Genomic DNA, 11183 nt, shown 5'->3' on the forward strand with positions numbered 1-11183 from the left:
CTGAGGATGTCGTGGATAGCACGTTTAGCGAGTTGGTCACACCGCAGGTGAAAGGTACTGAGGGAGATAGAAAATGGGTGACCAAAAGACAGAGCAAGAGTAGGAAGGCAGTGCAGGTGTCCTCTGCGGTCATCTCCCTGCAAAACAGATATACCGCTTTGGATATTGTTGAGAGAGTTGGCTCACCAGGGGAAGGCAGCAGCAGCCAGGTTCATGGCACCATGGCTGGCTCTGCTGCGCAGCTGGGCAGGAAGAAGAATGGCAGGGCTATAGTGATAGGGGACTCAATTGTAAGGGGAATAGACAGGCGGTTCTGCGGACGCAATCGAGACTCCAGGATGGTATGTTGCCTCCCTGGTGCAAGGGTCAAGGATGTCTTGGAGCGGTTGCAGGACATTCTGGGGGGGGGGGGGGGGGGGGAGGGTGAACAGCCAGCTGTCGTGGTGCACATAGGCACAAACGATATAGGTAAAAAACGGGACAAGGTCCTACAAGCTGAATTTAGGGAGCTAGGAGTTAAACTAAAACGTAGGACCTCAAAGGTAGTAATCTCAGGATTGCTACCAGTGCCACGAGTTAGTCAGAGTAGGAATGTCAGGATAGAGAGGATGAATGCGTGGCTCGAGAGATGGTGCAAGAGGGAGGGATTCAAATTCCTGGGACATTGGAACTGGTTCTGGGGAGGTGGGACCAGTACAAACCGGACGGTCTGCACCTGGGCAGGACTGGAACCGATGTCCTAGGGGGGTGTTTGCTAGAGCCGTTGGGGAGAGTTTAAACTAATGTGGCAGGGGGATGGGAACCGATGCAGGAAGTTGGAAGGTAGTAAAACAGGGACAGACATAAAAGGCAGTAAGGCAGAGAAACCATAGTCAAAAATCAAAAAGGGCGACAGTACAAGGTACAGTGACTGAGGGGAGCTCAGTGAATAGAACCAGGAATACTAAAAGAAATAAAACGGGAAGTGAAAACATTAATGGTAAGCGACGCGGCAGGTTGTTACATGAAGATATGGGTTCAACGACAAGGAAAATTAGGAGAAAGGTTAAGAAGAAATATAACTTAGGAGAGGTTACTGATCGAGGTATTAAGATTCAGAACAGAGGTAAAAAAGCCAACATAAGTGTACTTTACCTGATGCTCGTAGTATTCGGAATAAGGTAAATGAGTTGATGGCGCAAATCATCGTGAATGACTATGATTTAGTGGGCATTACTGAAACATGGTTAAAGGATGGTCACGACTGGGAGTTAAATATCCGAGGGTATCAAACTTTTCGGAAGGACAGAGTGGATGGTAAGGGTGGTGGTGTAGCTCTGTTATTTAAGGATGACATCCGGGCAACAGTAAGGGATGACATTGGTGCTATGGAGGATAAGGTTGAATCCATTTGGGTGGAAATCAGGAATAGTAAGGCGAAAAAGTCACTGATAGGAGTAATCTATAGGCCACCAAATAGTAACATTATGGTGGGGCAGGCAATAAACAAAGAAATAACGGATGCATGTAGAAATGGTACAGCAGTTATCATGGGGGATATTAATCTACATGTCGATTGGTTTAACCAGGTCGGTCAAGGCAGCCTTGAGGAGTTTATAGAATGTATCCGCGATAGTTTCCTAGAACAGTATGTAATGGAACCTACGAGGGAACAAGCGGTCCTAGATCTGGTCCTGTGTAATGAGACAGGAGTGATTCAGGATCTCATAGTTAGGGATCCTCGCGGAAGGAGCAATCACAATATGGTGGAATTTAAAATACAGATGGAGGGTGAGAAGGTAAAATCAAGCACTAGTGTTTTGTGCTTAAACAAAGGAGATTACAATGGGATGAGAGAAGAACTAGCTAAGGTAGACTGGGAGCAAAGACTTTATAGTGAAACAGTTGAGGAACAGTGGAGAACCTTCCAAGTGATTTTTCACAGTGCTCAGCAAAGGTTTATACCAACAAAAAAGAAGGATGGTAAAAAGAGGGAAAATCGACTGTGGATATCTAAGGAAATAAGGGAGAGTATCAAATTGAAGGAAAAAACATACAAAGTAGCAAAGATCAGTGGGAGACTAGAGGACTGGGAAATCTTTAGGGGGCAACAGAAAGCTACTAAAAAAGCTATAAAGAAGAGTAAGATAGATTATGAGAGTAAACTTTCTCAGAATATAAAAACAGATAGTAAAAGTTTCTACAAATACATAAAACAAAAAAGAGTGGCTAAGGTAAATATTGGTCCTTTAGAGGATGAGAAGAGAGATTTAATAATGGGAGATGAGGAAATGGCTGAGGAACTGAACAGCTTTTTTGGGTCGGTCTTCACAGTGGAAGACACAAATAACATGCCAGTGACTGATGGAAATGAGGCTATGACAGGTGACGACCTTGAGAGGATCGTTATCACCAAGGAGGTAGTGATGGGCAAGCTAATGGGGCTAAAGGTAGACAAGTCTCCTGGACCTGATGGAATGCATCCCAGAGTGCTAAAAGAGATAGTTAGGGAAATTGCAAATGCACTAGTGATAATTTACCAAAATTCACTAGACTCTGGGGTGGTCCCGGCAGATTGGAAATTAGCAAACATGACGCCACTGCTTAAAAAAGGAGGTAGGCAGAAAGCGGGTAATTATAGGCCAGTTAGCTTAACTTCGGTAGTAGGGAAGATGCTGGAATCTATCATCAAGGAAGAAATAGCGAGGCATCTGGATGGAAATTGTCCCATTGGGCAGGCGCAGCATGGGTTCATAAAGGGCAGGTCGTGCCTAACTAATTTAGTGGAATTCTTTGAGGACATTAACAGTGCGGTAGATAACGGGGAGCCAATGGATGTGGTATATCTGGTTTTCCAGAAAGCCTTTGATAAGGTGCCACACAAAAGGTTGTTACATAAGATAAAGATGCATGGCATTAAGGGGAAAGTAGTAGCATGGATAGAGGATTGGTTAATTAATAGAAAGCAAAGAGTGGGGATTAATGGGTGTTTCTCTGGTTGGCAATCAGTAGCTAGTGGTGTCCCTCAGGGATCAGTGTTGGGCCGACAACTGTTCACAATTTACGTAGGTGATTTGGAGTTGGGGACCAAGGGCAATGTGTCCAAGTTTGCAGACGACACTAAGATAAGTGGTAAAGCAAAAAGTGCAGAGGATACTGGAAGTCTGCAGGGGGATTTGGATAGGCTAAGTGAATGGGCTAGGGTCTGGCAGATGGAATACAATGTTGACAAATGTGAGGTTATCCATTTTGGTAGGAAAAACAGCAAAAGGGATTATTATTTAAATGCTAAAATATTAAAACATGCTGCTGTGCAGAGAGACCTGGGTGTGCTAGTGCATAAGTCGCAAAAAGTTGGTTTACAGGTGCAACAAGTGATTAAGAAGGCAAATGGAATTTTGTCCTTCATTGCTAGAGGGATGGAGTTTAAGACTAGGGAGGTTCTGCTGCAATTGTATAAGGTGTTAGTGAGGCCACACCTGGAGTATTGTGTTCAGTTTTGGTCTCCTTACTTGAGAAAGGACGTACTGGCACTGGAGGGTGTGCAGAGGAGATTCACTAGGTTAATCCCAGAGCTGAAGGGGTTGGATTGCGAGGAGAGGTTGAGTAGACTGGGACTGTACTCGTTAGAATTTAGAAGGATGAGGGGGGATCTTATAGAAACATATAAGATTATGAAGGGAATAGATAGGATAGATGCGGGCAGGTTGTTTCCACTGGCGGGTGAAAGCAGAACTAGGGGGCATAGCCTCAAAATAAGGGGAAGTAGATTTAGGACTGAGTTTAGGAGGAACTTCTTCACCCGAAGGGCTGTGATTCTATGGAATTCCCTGACCAGTGAAGCAGTAGAGGCTCCTTCATTAAATGTTTTTAAGATAAAGATAGATAGTTTTTTGATGAATAAAGGGATTAAGGGTTATGGTGTTCGGGCCGGAAAGTGGAGCTGAGTACACAAAAGATCAGCCATGATCTCATTGAATAGTGGAGCAGGCTCGAGGGGCCAGATGGCCTACTCCTGCTCCTAGTTCTTATGTTCTTATGTTCTTATGCTCTTCATCGGGTGATATAAATGCGGTTTTGCCTGCAATTGATTGCTCCCAAGCGCATGACAATCTCTTCAAAACCAATTTTTCATTGTGGGCCTCATCTGAGGGGTCATAATTTGCGCAAGCTTTTCGTCCTGCTTCTGTGGCGTGGAAGACTAGAATTCGGGTCCATTTGGCCATATTATCTGGGGACAAATGGGCACGGGCTAACTCTCCAAAAACTGCGGTAAAGTGAATCCACAAACGTCCAGCAAACGCTGTGGGGTGCTCTGTCTTCTTTTGCTCACACTTATTTAGGCCTTCTACGGGGTCTCCTCTGTTAAAGCCGATCGCATCAAGTATCGCTGTGTGCATATCTTGGAGTGTGCCTCCTCCTACATTCTGTGGGTCGGGAAGGGCTGCTACGACTGAAGGGCCGAGGCTTAAAACTGTGAGCTTCACTTGCTCCTTTTTTTCCAGGCCGTACAGGGTTGCCTGTTGTTTGACTTTCGAAAAAAATTGGTGGGGGTCTGAAGTGGGAAGGAACGGTGTAATTTTTCCACACGCATCCCGTAATTGGGTCACGGTTAATGGGGTTGTGTAGAGGAAATCTGCTTCTCCTTCTCCTGCGGCCCTGCGGTGTGTGGTCACAGGATTCATGGTGGGCTTTATCATATTGTGTCCGAAAGCTGTTCAAATGCGCGAGGAAAGACTGATGTGCCCACTTGGCATCATCCACCTCTCTGTCCCTTGCTGCTAACTGCTCTTTCAGATCTCGATTTCTTTCTGTACCTCACTCACATCTACCTCACTACTTCTGTCTCTCTCCTCTATCTCTCTACGGAGCATCCTAACGACCTCCTCTGTTCTGCCTGTTCGGTTGGGGCGCTTTCCTTTTCTGGGGTTTTTCCTGCGTACATGTCCCATGTACGTATCTATGGGCAGTCTCATTCAAATACTGCCAATTGGGGCCGTTTTCTTGATCTAATTGGGGTCCGAATGTACTCTGAAATCCATTTTGCATGGATAGCAGAGATTGCAATTCTGCAATTTGCTTTCGGCACTTTGCGTGGTCTACTGAGCTCTGCCTTTATTCCGTTGTGGAAGTATGGGGTGCTCGAAGGGCTGCTTTTAAATCATTGCATTGTTTCTGCAATTTCTCCACTTGCTGTTCTGCTTCTTGTCTTACCAAGACCACACGTTGCGTGTCCTGGTGAGCTTTATCATATTGTGTCTGAAAGCTGTTCAAATGCATGAGACAAGACTGATGTGCCCACTTGGCATCATCCACCTCTCTGTCCCTTGCTGCTAACTGCTCTTTCAGATCTCGATTCTCTTTCTGTACCTCACTCACGTCTACCTCACTACTTCTGTCTCTCTCCTCTATCTCTCTACGGAGCGTCCTAACGACCTCCTCTGTGCCTCGCAATTGTGCCAAACAGGACACTATTGCCATCGGCTTGCGAGTTTTCCCTAAGCTCTTCTTGTGCATCTCTGACAGGTTCTCCCACCAAGTATGTCCTATACTCCTGGGTTCTGTTTCCTCATTATCAGAGAATTCACTCCAAAGGGGCCATCCTTTCCCTTTGATATATTTCCTGATCTCTCCTTCTCAAACGGGTCACTGTCCTACTCCACTGCTGGTCGCTGCGACCTCGACTTCCTGGGGGTTCATAAGGCGTTCCATTGCCTTTATTGCCATTCTTTCTACTAGGACCTCTACTGAATTTGGAACAGGGGATGATAAAGCAGTGATGTAAACAAGGGTACGGCTTACGCTAATTTCCGGCCTACAAAACTCCCGATAATTTTTCACAACAAAATCTCTCAAGTTTACCTTATATCCCTGTTAGTACGCATGCATTAACACACTTCTGATTCGCAGAGGCTTGATCAGTACTGTTTTGACGCTTGTGGTTTTTCTGTTCCCAATTGGATTCTCAACTCAAATTTTGGGTCCTCTCGGAGTGGTTAGGCCACTTCTAAATCGAGTCCCACCAGAGTTTCCAGTAAATGTTGCTAACTTTTGGTTGGTTCTTAATTTGGCTCTATTTAATCAAGTTTGCTCAAGAGTCGCCAGGTATCTTTCGACACTGCCACAAGGTTCAGAACCGAATACTGATCAATGACTCGATACACCAGTTAGTAAGTTCAAAAGCAATGCTCATTTATTTACACACAGTCAAATCTACTCATGCATAAACTCTACAAACTAAACTACCACTATTACCAAAGCCTATACTTAACTTCGGGCACCCACTCAGTCAGAGGAACAATGGCCGTTGCTCGATTCTGAGGCTGCTGGGTTGAGCTGTTTACAGGTTAGCAACTAGGAGCATCTATCTCGTAGCGTGCGTTAACTTGGAACTTACTTGGTCTGCTGTAGCTGCTAGTCAGGTCTCTCTCTTCACTGAGAGCCAAAGCCAAAGGAGGAAGATTCTCCCTTGGGTGATATCTCTTATACTGCAAAGGGCTTCACGCTCTTTTGGGCGGGCCTTGAATTTGGCCTCAACTAATTGGGTCTTTCCCAATCATCTGTATCGATTTTCCTCCAATAGAGGGGTGGTTCCCTGATCGCTGGCCGTGTCCTGGTGACTGTCAGTCTGCTTTGTCTTAGCTTCTTCTGGCGCCGGGGAGTCTGTCCTAACATTGTGTATCTAAATGTTTCCTTTTTGTCCCCGGAGATGGCTCATTAGCATATAAATCGTTTGGTAGTTTCTGTCCTGTCTGAGCGTTTAAGGTTCTAATCAACAGACAGAGCTTGCACCTGCTTGTTTCTTAGCATTGTCCAATTTTCCAAGAAAAATGTTTCTGAGTGCGATGAGATGCTATAGAATTGCGAATGATTTTTCTCTCTCTGGGCAGTAGGCTCACATGTAGGTGAAATATTTCTCACGATAGAATCTGCACAGAGGCCATTCGATAGTATTGCCAACTCGGATTAAATTTGCTCCTGGAGGGTTCATCGCAGGTTGTCCCCACGCTCCAGCGTTGGTTGGCCAACACACTCATCATGGCCCACTACCTTCCTCTGCCAGTTGGAAAGCAAAAAGACCCATTACCCAATTAGATAATGCCGGCCTGTCAGCCTAACGGCCACCTCCTCCCATTATCAACGTTCTTATGTCCAGAGAAAATGAAAAAAAAACTTTTAATGTCCTGTGGATTTCTCTCCGGGATTGCACACATCAGTGTCCTCGAGCTTGATCTTCAATTCCTGGAGTCTCCAGGACAATCGTGGAGGGTTGCCAATTCCCGTCATTTGGCCCATCGCGTGTGCTGCCAACTCTTTGAACGAACGATGCAGTGCATAGCGCTCCTTCATAATTTGCAGATTGTGCATTATTAGTTATTCTGTGACCGTGTTAACAGAATCCCTGGAAATCCAGCTCAGTGGAAATACTCCAATAAGCGGCTGTTTATATTTGGAGGGGTGGGGGAAATCTTCCAACCATGTCGAAGCACCCTGGGATGTATACAGCTCTGATTTTTATTGGCACACAGACAGACTATCTCACTTGTTACCAACCAGCACCCTGGGATGTATACAGCTCTGATTTTTATTGGCACACAGGCCGATTATCTCACTTGTTACCAACCAGCACCCTGGGATGTATACAGCTCTGATTTTTATTGGCACACAGACCGACTATCTCACTTGTTACCAACCAGCTGGTACTGCCAAAGGCTTTCTCCTGTCGTGATTCAGGAATGTTGGGGATCTGCCAGTCTGTGGCTGGTTGGCAGCCAGAGACTTTTTAAGTTTGGAGCACATGGAGTATAATTCCCAATTCTTTGCAATTGTTTGCTATGATGCTCCCCTCCTTTAAAATGCTGTTTTTTCCCCTCAACCCAGGTACTTTGAATTTGTGTGTAAAAGCACTTGAAATCATATTCTCTATTGTGATTATCAAGTTCATTTTAAAAAGTGAAACAAAATGGAACTGCAAGATTAAAAATAGAGGGCAAGATTTTTTTTAAAAATTGATGCAACATGTAACCGTTATGTTTGAACGCAATGTTGGACAGAACAGTTTATTTTTCAAGTTGGAAATGTAAATCGAAACAGGAAGATTAAAATATGCGATTAAAAAAAATTTTTTTTTGTGATTCTCAACAATGGGATCTCACTTTTCCTGTCAGCTCTGACTGACCTCGGGTTATGGCAGATGAGTAAACATGACCAATTTGCAGAATCCGTTCCGATTACAGGAATTCTCATCAACTGTGTTTACATTCCCTCCAATGAGCCTTCCAGCATGTCAGTGTTAGAACAGCAGTTGCAAGAAATCAGTGTGTGTCCGGTGTAGAGATTACTGGCCCGTTTCCCAGTGCTTTGCATTTTGTGTTTCGGCTATCTCCCAATAGAAGATGCAAGTAATAAACGCTGGCCTAGCCAGCAAAGCCCACATCCCTTCAATGAATAAAAAGCGTTTAAATAATCGAATTTGAAAAAGGATATGTTCAATCTTAATAATAATAATCTTTATTGTCACAGGTAGGCTTACATTAACACTGCAATGTAGTTACTGTGAAAAGCCCCTAGTCGCCACATTCTGGCACCTGTTCAGGTACACAGGGAGATTTCAGAATGTCCAATTCACCTGACAGCACGTCTTTCGGGACTTGTGGGAGGAAACCAGAGCACCCAGAGAAAACCCACGCAGACACGGTGAGAGCGTGCAGACTCTGCACAGACAGTCACCCAAGATGGGAATCGAACCTGGGACTCTGGCGCTGTGAAGCTACAGTGCTATCCACTGTGCTACCGCGCTGTCCGAGTGGGTAAAGTTTTTTTTTAAGGTATTGATATCTTTTACATGTGCTGGGATATGTTCCTCATTATGATAAGGATTGGTTAAAAATGTTTTGCAGTGATACGAATGGGGTCTTTGTGGCTTTAAGCTCTCTTTCATTAAAACTCCAAATGTTCTAACTTGGGGATCTTCTTTCTCATCACATTGGGTCTTCTGTGCAATGTTCAATTCACAGGTATGGTGCCAGAACAGGGAGGGAGGGGACTATATCTACAGTAAAATCTTTATTATTTGGCGCACATAGGGAATGGGTGGTGTCAGCTCATTGAAAATATGCTGGTTAATGGAGTGCTCCATTGACCAATGGAATGCATAGAATCACTACAGTGCAGGAGGAAACCATTGAGTCCGCACCGACCCGACCCTCTGAAAGACTATCCTATCTTGGACCACTCTCCCATCCTATCCCTTTAACCCCGTAACAGCCTCCCCGAACAGGTGCCGGAATGTGGCGACTAGGGGCTTTTCACAGTAACTTCATTTGAAGCCTACTTGTGACAATAAGCGATTTTTATTTCATTTCATAACTCCACTTAACCTTTGGATACCTAAGGGGCAAATTAGAATGGCCAATCCACCTATGTTGCACATCTTTGGACTGTGGAAGGAAACCAGAGCACCCGGAGGAAACCCACGCAGACGACACTGGGAGAAGGTGTAAACTCCACACAGTCACCCATCCAAGGCCGGAATCGAACCCGGGTCTCTGGCAGTGCTAACCACTGTGTCCCTGGGCCGTCCGTTATGCAGAGCAAACTTGCAGCATGAATTTATATGCGAGTATTTGGGAAGTAACGAGCAGTATTCTTATATTCAACAATATATTAAAACATAAATTGAAGTATAAAAAATACAGTATACAGGTAGGGATTCTGGACAACTATGTAATTGCTTCCAGTTTCATAAAGTGATGATTCGTATTCGGGGAACATCAGAAATTCCGGTTAGTAGAGAATTCCGGTGGGGAGAGTGCCAGATAAATCAAAGTTTACTTGTGTTAGGAGAGGCTACCATGTTGTGTTCTCCTCTCCAGAGCGAATACTGGGCAAAGGGCTAACAGGCAGTTAAAAGTATTAAGACCTTTTGATTAATAATAACCTTCATTATTGTCACAAATAGGTTTACATTAACACTGCAATGAATCATCATAGATCATAGAATTTACAGTGCAGGAGGCCATTCGACCCATCGAGTCTGCATCGGCTCTTGGAAAGAGCACCCTACCCAAGGTCAACACCTCCACCCTATCCCCATAACCCAGTAACCCCACCCAACACTAAAGGGCAATTTTGGACACTAAGGGCAATTTATCACGGCCAATCCACCTAACCTGCACATCTTTGGACTGTGGGAGGAAACCGGAGCACCCGGAGGAAACCCACGCACACACGGGAGGATGTGCAGACTCCGCACAGACAGTGACCCAAGCCGGAATTGAACCTGGGACCCTGGAGCTGTGAAGCAATTGTGCTATCCACAATGCTACCGTGCTGCCCAAAGTTCCTGTGAAAAGCCCCTAGTCGCCACACTCCGGTAATGTCCAATTCACCTAACAAACACGTCTTTCAGGACTTGTGGGAGGAAACCGGAGCACCCGGAGGAAACCCACGCAGACACTGGGAATACGTGCAGACTCCGCACAGACAGTGACCCAAGCCAGGAATCGAACCTGGAATCCTGGAGCAACTGCTAATCACTGTGCTATTAGTGGATGGCAAGATGTTTCCATTTTTAAATAGAAAACAAAAACGAGGGACCATAAGTACAAGATGCTCACTAATTAACCAATAAGAATTTAAGAGAAACGTCTTCAATTGTCGAGTGGATAGAATGTGAGCGTATTCTCTTGATGTTGCCACATAGTTGTTGGGACGAAGCGGAGCGACACCTTTTGAGGGGATGCTACATAAGTACATGAGATGAAGGAGTAGAAGGATCTGCTGCTAGTGAGATAAACTGGGTGGAAAGAGGTTTGTAAGAAACAAAGATCAGCACAGACCAGTTGGGCTGAATGGCCGGTAAATTCTATGCAAAGCTTGTTGCCCTATTCTAATTTATTATTTCCTCCAAACTATGGAGGTTTTGGTTTCTCTTTCTTTTACCAATCAGATCTCAAGCCTGGAGCCACCGAAGTAAACTATTTAATTTATATAGCTTTGTTCCTCTTTTAAGATGTTCGGCCAGCTTTTGGCCATTCACATTAGCTTTTCAGTAACGAGAATGCAAGCTACACTTTTTTATTAGTGAAAAATCAGAATAAAGAACTATTCGCTTCAGCGATATATATTGGTTGCAGCCAGGCCACGTTATGGCTGGAAACATCAAAAATGTTAAGTTAACTCAAGATTACTTTATAATTGGC

This window comes from Scyliorhinus torazame, chromosome 17 (genome assembly GCF_047496885.1).
Source record: "Scyliorhinus torazame isolate Kashiwa2021f chromosome 17, sScyTor2.1, whole genome shotgun sequence".
NCBI lineage: Eukaryota > Metazoa > Chordata > Chondrichthyes > Carcharhiniformes > Scyliorhinidae > Scyliorhinus > Scyliorhinus torazame.